Genomic DNA, 12,809 nt, shown 5'->3' with positions numbered 1-12,809 from the left:
AGGGAACATTGTAGCTGGTACCATCACAATAATTTTCCATTTTGATAATAAGCCTCTCTAATATCCGGGTGAGTGCCCATACTAAGCATTAATCTGGAACTTCCTTCCTTCCTTCCTTCCTTCCTTCCTTCCTTCCTTCCTTCCTTCCTTCTTTCCTTCCTTCCTTCCTTTTTTTACGATTTCACATGAGTTTTAATGAGGATAAAACTGTGTGGTAGTGGTTACATCCTTGCTGTGAGGGCGAAACCCAGGAGCAGCCCACACTCCCTGGTGTGAACAAATCATCTGATAAGGAAATTCCATATTCCCATTAAAGAAGGCATCAAGAACTAGTGAAGGAAGATGGAAAGATCTCGAACTCCTGGATGCCAGGAAGCAGTTACTCAGAATCAAAGATAGAAAGCCCTGGTTAAGAGTCGCAGGACCCCTCAGAGGCTGCACAGCTGGTTCCACTGATTCTAAAGGAATCCATCATTTAACCCAACGGTTCAGTCTTTAAACTACAGCTAATGATGTTATTGTGACACTTCAAAAAGTGTACCCTCCCCCAAGACAGGTCATTACCACAGTCTCTGCAAGGCATCAGTACTCAGAGTAGTAATTCATACTGAGGTCATTTCATAAAAATAGTTCTCCCCTTCTTCCAAGTTCGCTTCCTCCAATGTGATCAGCACAGCAGCCTTTGTTAAGATTCTTCATTGCTTGAATGCAGAAATTGCTTCGAAAAATTCTCCAGCTCACTTTCAAGTTGAACGGCTTTATTTCTTAAGAGCTTCGAGTTGTTTTGTATTTTCTCCAGCTGATCTAATTCTTTGGATTATTTAGCAATTTCTTCTTCCAAATGTTTTTGAGTAACATCAACTTGTTGGCACAGTCTAGCAAAAGTGGTAGCCATTTCTTGCTGGACTTGGTGGCTGCAGTTTGCACTTGTGAAGCTCACAATCATCTGCAGCTTTTCGGTTCCATAGTTCACAAACTGCTGCTTAAATGTTCTCTCTTTAGCGCAGGTGGTCCAGGTCAGCCTTTCATAAAGACACAAAGCTCCATACATACTTAAGGAAACAGAGATGAGTTTCCAGCCCATTGTTTTCCAAATCACTCCCCCAACAACTAAGATGCCCATGGAGGTTCTAGATGTGAGAGATGCCAATCCTGTGATCAAGGTGACCACAAGGTCTTCCTGCGCTGCACCGTCCGGGGTTGCTAGATTAGGAGGAGCAGTGGGAGTTGAAGTCAAAGATCTAGGGAGCTGAAAGACAGGCTCGGAGAGCCCAAGCAGCACCCTCTGTGCATTTGTGGAGCCCAGGAATCGATGCACAAGGGAAGACCAGCCCAGGGAAAATCAAAACACAATGTACTCTTGAAAATCTGAACACAAGTTGGGGCAATTGAGATCATAGCTGAGATCAAATTTTTCTGCAAGGTATTAATGTACGAAGCTTACTCTGTATACCAGCTGGAAGTAATGGCTTTAAGTTTTCGATAATTTCTTGTTGAGACTGAAGCATAGAGGCATTGACTTCATTGGTGCACCAATCAGCCAAATTTCTACCCATACCATCTTCTATGTGCTTATTTAATTCACTCTTACACACTTTCAGTACACTGGGGGTAGGATGAAAGTCAGAACAAAATTCATCAACCAAAACAGACAGTTGACAAATTTCATCTGTCATTGCACAAGAGAACTTCTTGGCCACCTACTCCGTGACCTCCTTGATTTTCTTCTTAACATCTAGTGTTAGGAGGTTCATCTGGTTTCGGATGAAGTCCAGTCTATCAATTTGGTCTTCCCTCTCTTCCACTGAATAAACCCTCTTCTCTGCTGCTGCCACGTTTACTGAGTCCAATATCTTTTTCACAGTGTCTAGTATCTGTTTAGCTCTGATAGTGTGCTGTTCGCACTTTGTTTTCACTGCTGACTGTGAGATACACTCCTCAAAAGTTTGTTCAAAATTCTGAAACTCTTGTAATCTTGCCTGAAATCCTTCGGCCAGTGCCCCACCACCTTCTGGCATCCCCTGGTAATGCACAAAAACAATTCCACACCAGTTAGTATTTAAAGAGGTATTTATTTTGGGGGGTAAAACTCAAGAAACACAGTCAGGAAAGGAGCCTTGTCGCTGGAGCAGGAGCCGGAACCAAGCGCCAGAACCAAGAGAGCGGAACCAAGCACCGGAACCAAGAGAGCAGGCCGAGGCTTGCCGCTCTTTTTTAAAGATAAATAGACCACGACCCAGTGGGCTGGTATTTCAGCAGCTGTTGGCTGAAGGAGCGGACGGCGCTCCCACAGCACCATGGGCTCGTACTTCAGCGGCTATTGGCTGAAGAAGCAGAAGGTCCTCCTGCAGCACCCTGGGCTTTATGTTTTCGGGAGTTGAGAACTTCCTTGGCTGAAACAAAAAAGATCCGATTCTGAGCTTCCAAAGGACTCACAACTTTGAGCTCTTCTACCAAGAAGTGAAGGCATCTCTCCATGTGCTGTCTGCGTACATCCTCCATATACTCTGGCTCTGAGACAGAAGCATCCCAACAATTGTTCAGAGTGAAAATGTTTGGTTTGGAGAGCCGCTCATTCACCTTATGGAAAAAATGTTTCTCTGTGTTCATCAGTGTGGATTCTGAGTTTGTAACCAAAACAAAGACATCAGCATCGAGGCAGAACTTATCAATCCAGGTATCCAGCTCTGTGGTAACATGTGTACCTGGGCTGTCTACTAAAACCAGGTCATCTCTCAAGAGGGCACATTTTGCTTTGGGCCAAAATACATGCACAAGGCAGCCAGCTTTCAAGTCTTTGTCCACACGGAGAGCATGCGCTAGCTGATTGACTGTCTTCACACTTTTCATCTGACCCCTCGATCATAAGGTAGGCTTTATCTCCGTCGGTTCCCTCTACACTCAGGAAGCAGTTGGTTGTGTGGCCAATCCCGCTAGGGAGAACTTTATCCCACAGCATTGCATTGATGACAGAGCTCTTGCCACTACTCGTCCTACCAAAAAATGCCACTTTCATATGTCTCCGCGACAGCACCTCCCCAATGACGGCAAGCTTGTTTCTGCAGCCTTGTATTTCCACCAGATCATCCTCGGTTGTTATTCTATCAAGCTCTGGATTCCTATAAGTTGTTTCAATAAAATGTGATACTTCAGTAACAAACTCCAGCAACTGGCCGGTCAGGACGCCCTCGAGCTCCCTGTCCAGAGCTCGAAGGTCACGGGCATCCCCGCCCGCCAACGTACACTCACTCTGTCCCGGCTCCAACGGTCACCCCGTAATCTGGAACTTTCACTAATGTTACCATGATGCCGATATATACACAGAACTCTAAACCAGTTGAAGACCAACGGTTTGCTTTCATAGAAAATTGAATTCTGCTCCCTAGAAAATACTAGGGACATGCAGAATGTAAGAATCAATGAAAGTCAATGGCATATTTCTGGATACAAATTAAACCTGACAGAAAGACTATAATCTCTTAGAGTTATTCTCTTAGAGTTAGGGCCTCAGCAGAACCAGACTTTAGTTATGGTGGTTGTTTGAATGAAGTCTCACAGAGAGTAACAGTATTAGGAGTTGTGGCCATGTTGGAGTATGTGTGGACTTGGAGCAAGTGTATCACAGAGTGTGGACTTTTGAGGTTTCACAAGCTCAAGCTAAGCCCAAAATCATTTAATCTTCTTGTTGATTGCTAATCCAGATGTAAAACTGTCAGTTACCTGTCCAGCACCATGACTGCCTGCATGCCCTAATACTTCCTGCCATGGTGATAGTAGACTGAATTATCCACTCTGAACTATAAGTCAGCTCTAACTGTTTTCTTTTAAAAGAGTTGCTGTGGTCATAGTGTCTCTTCTTAGCAATGGAAAGCCTAACTAAAACAGAAGTTGGTACCAGAGATGGATTGGAGTATTGCTATGTTAGGCCTGACAGTGGTTTTGTTTGGAGGAATGGAGACTTTGGGACTTTGGAGATAACAGCTGAATGTTCTAAGCAGGTCTGAATGGGCCACACTAGTAAGAGCATTTAAGACAGTGGGACTGAAGAAGATCAGAACTTTGGGGTCCCAGCTTAAGAGGATTCAGAGAAGAAGAACATTAATATGTGGACTAGAGATCATTCTTGTGATATTTTGGTGAGGAATGGGGCCGCTTTCCGCCCTGGTCCAAACGTCTTCCTGAGGCTAAATTGAAGAGTTATGGATTAACATCTTTGGCAGAGGAGATTTCCAGACAGCCCAGTATTGACTGTGTTGCTGGGTTATTAGTGGCCACAGTTAAGTAGATTTATATCAAAAAAGAGTAAACTGAGTAAAGAAAAATACAAAATGGGCACAACTACAGGAACTGTAAACAGATTAAAGGAACACCTAATGCTAAGTGAAATAAAGGGATTGGGGACCTCAGAGGAAGCCCCACACAGCTAAGCTTCCCATTTGTGCAAAGAAATTAAAGAAAAGATGAAAAGGAATTAAAGAAAAGCTTTGGGCCAGGTGGGGTAGTACACATTTTTAGTTCCACCATTCCATAGGCAGAAGCAGGAGCTGTCTTAGTTCAAGGCCAGCCTGATCTATAGAAGAAGTTCCAGGACAGCCAAGCTCAGGCAGTGACAGAAACAATCAAAAGCAGAAAGCTGGTGAAAACTCATTTGAACTAGGGGGTCCATGTTCCCACTGCAGCAAGCTCCAGAACTTGGTAGCTTTGGTCCCATAATACAAGTCAAGTCAAGAATACAAGAAAGGGATTATGTAATCTCCCTCCTCTACTTAGGAAAGCCACTAAGACCAAGTGTAAGTCCTGCATGGAGGCTTAAAGAGGCCACTATATAAAGCTGAGAAGATTGCTTTGGAGACCCCAAGGTGTTGGAGAAGCTAGAGTCATGGGATGCCTGCCAAGAAAAGCTGCTAAGAGGGAGAAGAGACATCTAAAAGAAAAAAAGATTGTTGACGTCAATACAGCTGAAGGAGATGGAGGTCTGAAGAGAGCTTTGATGTCAGACATGGAGATACAGTTTTGGACTTTGCCCAGCTGGTTTTTGGTCTTACATTGCTCCACTATTTCTTCAGTATGTACTTTTTCTTTGCTTTGGAACTGTGATGTATATTCTATGCTATTATATGTTGGAAGCATGTTATATGCTTTTTATTTTAATTTTGCAGGGATCACAGTTAAGAGATTTGTAGTGGGGAGCTGCGGGCACGCCTGTTTTTCATCCTGCCCATCTCCCGGCCGTCTGGCTAGCTTATGCCCCAAAATAACAACACACAAACTGTCTTTATTTAAACACTGCCTGGCCTATTAGTTTCAGCCTCTTATTAACTAATTCTCACATCTTGCTTTAACCCATATTTAGTAATCTGTGTAGCACCACGAGGGATGGCTTACCAGGAGATATCTTAACATGCATCTGTCTCAGAGAGGAGAGGCATGGCATCTGCCCAGAGAAGAGAGGCATGACAATTGACTAACTTCCCTTCTTCCCAGCATTCTGTTCTGTCTATTCCACCCACCTAAGGGCTGGCCTATCAAATGGGCCAAGGCAGTTTCTTTATTAACCAATGAAATCAACTCAAACAGAAGACCCTCCCACATCAGAGATTGCCATAAGACTCCAATGAGACTTTAGACTTTTGTGAAAATGTCCCCCATAGACTCATAGGGAGTGGCACTTTTGGGAGATGTGTCCTTGTTGGAGTAGGGGTGGTCTTGTTGGAGGAAGTGTGTCACACAGGTGGGCTTTGAGATGCTCAAGTCAGGCACAACTTGGATCTCTCTTCCTGCTGGCACCTCCCCAGCACCATGTCTGCCTGCATACCCACTGCGTTGTACCATAATGATAATGGACTATACCTCTGAACTTTAAGTCAGCCCCAATTAAATGCTTTCATTTACAAGAGTCGCCATGATTGTGATATCTCTCCACAGCTATAGGAACTCCAACTAAGACAGTTCTTTAATTCAATTCCTATTCTTCTTATTTGCAATACATACTCTGCTTATGTAGTCCTGTAGTAGACACAGAGGTAGCATGAAAAAGTGTATGTGTGATGAAGTTTTGTTTAGCATTGGTGTTAATAAAAGGGTATAGAATCTCTCAAACTAGTATTTTTCAAAGTCTCCCCAAGTTCCTTAGATTTTAGTGGGTCAGAAATTTTAGCTAAATGTCACCACTACATTTGCGTGTTTAGTCACTGAATATTTCCCTCTTGACCTTGCTGCTAGGAAGCTTGGAGTTGAGTTCTGCAATCTTCACTCTTAGAGCTTGTGACTAATGTCGAGTGCAATGTTTCTGCAGAACTTACAAGGTTTTCTGGTCCTGCTCAGCTTTTGCCTGCCTCCTCCTACCTCATGCAGCACTCACTCCTATGGATGTGTGATTTATACAAGCAGTCAGATTGAATGAATGCATAAGTTAATTCACTCATGTGGCTGAATCTCGAGCCCTAGAGTACAATGATGAGACAAAGACTTACCACGTACAATAGTATTGTATGAAGCAGAATAGCTCATAGGTTGCAGATACATAATCCACAGTGGTTGATGAGCATGGGGAAATGGAATCAATGTGGGCTGACCAATGTCTTAGGAATACATTGAATCAAAACTGCACTAATTTCTCAAAGAAAACCAGGCTATAGAAAACAAAGGAAAGGACAGCTGGTGAAATATTTGTGAAAATGAACAGAAATTAGAAACAGATTGAAATATAAGTGAGGTTCTTTTCTAACATTTTATTGTTTCTTTGTGGATTTCACATCATGCATCCTGATACCATTTATCTTCCTCCCTTTATGTTCATTATCTGCTTTTGCAACACCCACGCCCAATAACATAAAATTCAAGGAAAGAAAATCTCATCATGGAAGCTGTGGTGTGATACAGTGAGTCACACAGTAAACCCTTTAGTCCATACATCTTAATTTTCAAGTGTTCATTGAAATGAGTCATTGATATGATTTGAGGCCTCTGGCTTCTGCTACACTATTGATACTGGGCACTCACTGGGCATGCTCTTGGAGATCCTGCTGTTGCCTTGTGTCATGGAGGTCCTGCAGATCTAAATCTCCTTTATGTGCTCCAGCAGTTCATAGCTAGGGTGGATACTGGGGAAGGTCAACTCATAGCCTTGGTTCTTAGCCTGGGTGGTAGCTTTATTGGTAGCCCACCAACTCTCTCTCATCCTCACCACCAGAGTGAGCTCTCCAGCACTGACCCTCTAGCTCATCAAGTGCAGCAGGCAGCAAAGGGCAGGGCAGGTTCCTCTGCTATCACAGCCTCAGAGCCTGCTCACCTGTACCTATACCACTAGGATCATCTCTATTGTAATGCCCTGGCAAAGTATAGGGCTCCTTCTCCCAAGTGATGCAGCTGAGAAGAGGCAAGGCCAGCTCTCCTGCTCTCATGCCCCTAGAGGTCAGCTTTTCCACTTGTCACAAGTGGCGAGGGGTGAGGCAGAGGTAGGACATCTTTCCCTCATCCATGCCACCACATGGCAGATGATGAGGGCCTGGGAACAGCTCTCCTTCTCTTCACATTCTTAGGGTTCCTCATCTATGCCCTCTCCACCAGGGTCAGCTCTAATATGCTGCCCAGACAAAAGTGCAGGGCTTACTCTTCAGAGTGCAGCAGCCAGCGAGGGGGCAGGACCAGTTCTCCCACTCTCAAGGCCAGCTCTGCCACCTGCAACCCGTGATGAAGGACTGGGTGGGGGTAAGCATCTCTCCTTCATCTATGCCACCCCTTGGCATTTGGGGGTAGAGATGAATTTCTGGCTCTCATGCCCTTGCTGCAGGCTCACCCGTGCCCCCACCAACAGGGTCATCTCTGCTGTGCTGCCAGCTGTGGTGCAGGGACAGCCTTCCCTAGGACTACAGCCAATGAGGGGCAGGGCCAACTCTGTGCAGTCCTAGCCTTTGGTAGTAAGAGGAGCCATGGAGATCGCGGATTGGCTAGAGCAGAGCTGTGGGCCAGAATGGCTCTTGATAGCAGCCCAGGCCTGGACATCACCACGGCACTGAGTTTCCTCACCACCTTTGCTTCATCAGATTTGCCTCTCTCCATACGGCATGAACCATTCTGCCTTGATCTCTCTGCCATACTAAATCATATATTTGTTCACCATAACGACACCCAACTGATAGGTATGGAAAGACACCAAGCAGGCCTGTGGTTTCTTCTACCCACCGGGGGCAAACAGTCCCAGGCAAGTGTGTGGGTAGGCTACCAGGTCCTAATCTGGATTTTTATTTTTGAGTGTCAACTTTGAAAGTGGAAACTAACACTTTATTACACTTTATTGTGAGAAGAAATGGACAGTTTTTTTAATCAGGTCAGTAACTTCCTTGAGTTTGTTAGGTAGCCCACAATTTCCAGGATTCTGGTTTAACCCACTTAGCAACCTCAGAGAACAGGCTGTGTATGGGGCAGAGGAATGGCTTTAGTGGTGGTATTGATGCAATCCCGTATAAACTGTACTATAGGGAAATAGAAAATGTAAGTGGGTATTATCTGCAGATCACAAGCATACAGAGTTAAGCTCCTAAGGATGGTGTTCTTGCTGCCTATTCATCAGCTGCTCACGGGTCATGGACCCTTGGAAAATCCTAGAGGCACTTTGGACAGTGATGTTTTGAAATAAGAATGAGATTCTGAGATCTGGTTTGGGCACAATGGATGGGAACTATTTGGAGGAAAATATTCAAAAGGGTTAAGTGGCTATAGATCAAATGGGCATGATTGGTGCAAATGTATGGTGTAACACACACGTGCGGTTACAACTCTATTTCAAGATGGAATTGTGATTACAGAAGACAATGGGGTTGTTTATAGTCTCCATGACAGTATCCTTTATATTAAAGATTCAAGAGACCACATAGCAACTCTTAGTGAAAATACTTTTAAATTTTATATGAGATATAATGATTCTTTAAGCTTCATGATGTCATTACTATGACTATAATCTTTAGCGAGAGAAGAAACTGAGACACAAAATACACAAATGACAATCAACTCCTAAGTCTGATGGCTAGAACTCGGAGCAAATCAGACTGACACAGCGTATACCAGCTATGTCATTTGGAAGCCTGGCTAGCACAGCCATGACATACATGACTATGTATGACTATTCACATAAATCAGGATTGGAAGGGATAAATCATCTCCCTGCAGCAGTCATGGGCTATGTTTAATTTCCATCATTTAATACCTATACCCATGTCCAAGATGGAATCTCAAGTACAAAATGAATCTTCTTTTCTGAAAAACCTTTCATTTTTCTAGAGACATATTTCCTTCACCTTTCATCATCCTGGCTTAAGCAGCCCACAGTCCTCCTTGTGTTCATCCAGCTAGTGAGCCCAGACTTGCTCTTGGTCTTTATTATATGTGGGTCATTTCTTCCACAGTGAACAGTTTGGAGGTGTGGCATGTTTTGTCAAGATTCTAAAAAAAATTCAGCTTCATCCATTTCCCAGGAATCTGGGCCCATCATGATCCCTTAAAATATCAAATGCAAGGAACGGCTCAAATGACCCTGGAGGGCAAAGGAAATTTGGCTTTCATAGTTAAAACAAGATTCAACAAACACTGTAACCACTTCATTGGCACACTCTCAGAAACTGGATTTCTTACAGCCCCTCGGTACTAACATGGCCACCAATTATCTCAAGATTCCGAATGATGCATTTGTCCCAGGAGAGCACGAACAGGCAATGCCATCTCTTTGTAACAACTTGTAAAGGCCATTTATAGCAACACTCCTTCCATCTCTGGTTTGCAATAGGTTCCAATTACAATTGACAAACTGTCAGGAGACAATCTACTGCCTGGTAGGAATATTGCAGGGGGCTATTTCAAAGGGTAGAAGACAGGGAACCGCTAACTTGACTTGACCAATATAACACCTTTAATGTAAACAATTGAAGGCAAGTATGAAGTAAGAAGAAAATGAAAACATTACAGATCCCCTTTCCATGTTTGTGTTAAACTGTCTCCCCAGGGATTTATGGACACAATTAAAAACAATAGGGAAGAATTTAAGTGACACCAATTACCCAGGAATTCGGATGGTGATTACAATGTTACCAGGAAAGGTTTAGATTCCAGCTGAAGGAAAACAAAATAACACAAAACAAAACTTCAAAAGCTTGTGATGACATTTTAATTTTGCAAACAAAACCGGTCCCAGATCCCATGGGTAGTGCCTTGGACATTTAGCGACCTTTTAAAATAAATGTCACACTGAATAGATAGGGCCCCTACCAGTTTAGTGAGGAAAGACACTTGTGGAAGGCAGGCTGTAATTCTGAGAAAGGTTTGCATATGATCCTGCCTGGGAGTGTTGCATCATTCAGGATTCAGCCTAGAATGCAGTTTTTTGTGGGCAAAGCAGGCTACTCCAGATAACACTGAATGACGTCTTACATGGGCATCAGAACTTAAGCAGATGGGCCTAGAACCTTCCTGCTGCAGAGCAGAGACTGACGAATCAGAGAACCACCTGCTAATTGGTCTTAGCACCTCACATTCTGTTCTTAATGGCCATCAGAGTGGAATCCTTAGGTAAGAGGCCAAGTGAGAGGTCTCCCTCACCTCTGCAGGCCCAAAGCCAACCATCTGGATGTGGGTCTGGGACTGTTGGTGGCCAGCACGATCTGTAACAGTAAAGAGAAGCCGGAATGAGAGCCTAAAATGGATGGATTGGTGAGCCTTTTCTACTGTTCACCTTAGCAGCTCAGCATTGTGGGCAGTGGCGAGGACAGTTCACTTCTTTGCCTTTCCACTGGCCAAATGGGTGGGAGAAAGATAGCAAGAAACACTGTTTCTAGAATAAACCACTCTGCCGAAACACAAGCTAGCACACTAACTCTGTAGTCTCTTAACTTCAAAGATTCTGTTATTTATTCCTTCAACAAACACGTACTAAATCATTTAAACATTAGAATATCACAAAAGATATCTTTTAAATCCCTTGTGTTGGAGGGAACCTCAGTCTGGTTCCCAGAGATAGAGTAATTGGTGGACAAAATTAAAGAAAAATAATGAATTCAAGATAGTAGGTGCAGTATCTGAGATATGTGCACAGTGCTATTTAGAAATATTAGGAAGGTACTCTAAGGGAACCAGAGAAGGCTGTCCTTGGCTAGAAAATTGTAGTTATGTATTAATATCTTAGCCACTAGACATCTAGCAAAAAGAAATGGAACATGTCCTTGTAAAGACACATGGGACAGCAGTATGAATAATAGTCACAAACTGGAAGCAGTCTAGATGTCCATCAAGTGACAAATGAATAATTTGTTTAGTTTATTTATAAATATGTATATTATACAAAAATAAAAAAGAATGTACTCCTGATATATGTAATAAGATACGTTAACTTAAAAATGAGACAGTAAGCTGGGCAGTGGTGACTCATGCCTTTCATCCCAGCACTTGGGAGGCACAGGCAGGTGAATCTCTGTGAGTTCAAGGCCAGCCTGGTCTACAAGAGCTAGTTCCACGACAAGCTCCAAAGCAACAGAGAAACCCTGTCTCAAAAAAAAAAAACCAAAAGAAAACAAAACAAAAAAAAATCAATTATATTTTATCACTAAGCCAGAGATGTTATTCCAAGTTAAAAAATTAAATTCACGTGTGTGTGTGTGTGTGTGTGTGTGTGTGGTATATGTGTGTGTGTGTCTGCTACAAGTGTATATAGTGGGCCCCAAGTACACTGACTCTATAGGTTGCTGTTAGCAGCCAAGACATACAGTAAAGGTGATGGAATTATTAAAAGTCATACAAAATATTTCTTGTTGGTATTAGCCCATGTTGCCTGTTGTCCATCGGCAGGCAGACTTCCTTTGAACTCTATGCAGGAAGCCAGGCCTCTCCTATTCTGATGTAGCTTCTAAAGTGATAACTGTTCTTTGCCTTTAATCCAAGGAAAGACGATGAAAACAGTAAGAACCATGTATGCAGTTAAGGGCATGCTGAAGGTCAGCCCTACCGGCAATACATCTGACTCCTTTCATTTACAGTTCATCATATGGCAGTCAAAGGAAGGCTGTAATGATGTGGGGTGCCTCTCTGTATGCTGTGAATATGCTTTATTACCATTGATTAATAAAGAAGCTGCTTTGGTTTATGACACTGTAGAATATAGGTAGGTGGGGAAAGGAAACTGAATTCAGGGAGAAAGAAGGCGGTGTCAGACAGATGCCATGTAACCACCAAAGGAATAACATACCGGCACTGGTGAGCCACAGCCTAGAGGTGACTCACAGATTAATAGAAATGGCTTAATTTAAGATATAAGAGCTAGTTAGGAATATGCCTAAGTCATTCGCCAAGCAGTGTTGTAATTAATATAGTTTCTGTGTTATTATTTAGGTTTGGGTGGCCAGGAACGAAAGAGCAGTCTCCATATATACTGGTAGCTCAGTCTCTTGGCAACGCTGGGCAAGGAATAGATCTGATGAGGTGTTGACTAGCAAATCAGCTTCAATTCTAATTTCATCTTCTTTTCCTTGTTCATCTGTGATTTAAAACTGACATACAGGTGCCTGAGTCACAGAAGAATGTTTCTCTAACAACTGACTCATTCCAAAGAATTCCATGGTCTCCACTGCCCATGAGCAGGATGGCACTGACCATACAGTGCTTCTTGCTGCCCATTGTGTAGAGCCCCAACCTGTCTATAGGCAGCAGTGCTCATAGCAAGATCACAGCGATAGATGAATCCTCCGCAGTTACAAATCCCTACAGTAGGGACTAGGAAAAGCTGCAAGCGCCAGTTCTTAGGACACTTCCTGGCTCTTTGCTAACTT

General features: G+C 43.3%; 1 pseudogene; it reads right to left on the bottom strand.

Moving 5' to 3' along the window:
- Positions 1-624: 624 nt before the first annotated feature.
- LOC119815181 lies at positions 625-5,832 on the bottom strand (annotated as a pseudogene).
- Between the last annotated feature and the right edge of the window lie 6,977 nt (positions 5,833-12,809).

Source organism: Arvicola amphibius, chromosome 5 (assembly GCF_903992535.2).
Source record: "Arvicola amphibius chromosome 5, mArvAmp1.2, whole genome shotgun sequence".
Taxonomy (NCBI): Eukaryota; Metazoa; Chordata; class Mammalia; order Rodentia; family Cricetidae; genus Arvicola; species Arvicola amphibius.
The sequence above is the reverse complement of the archived record's forward strand: the minus strand, read 5'-3'. Positions and strand labels throughout refer to the sequence as shown.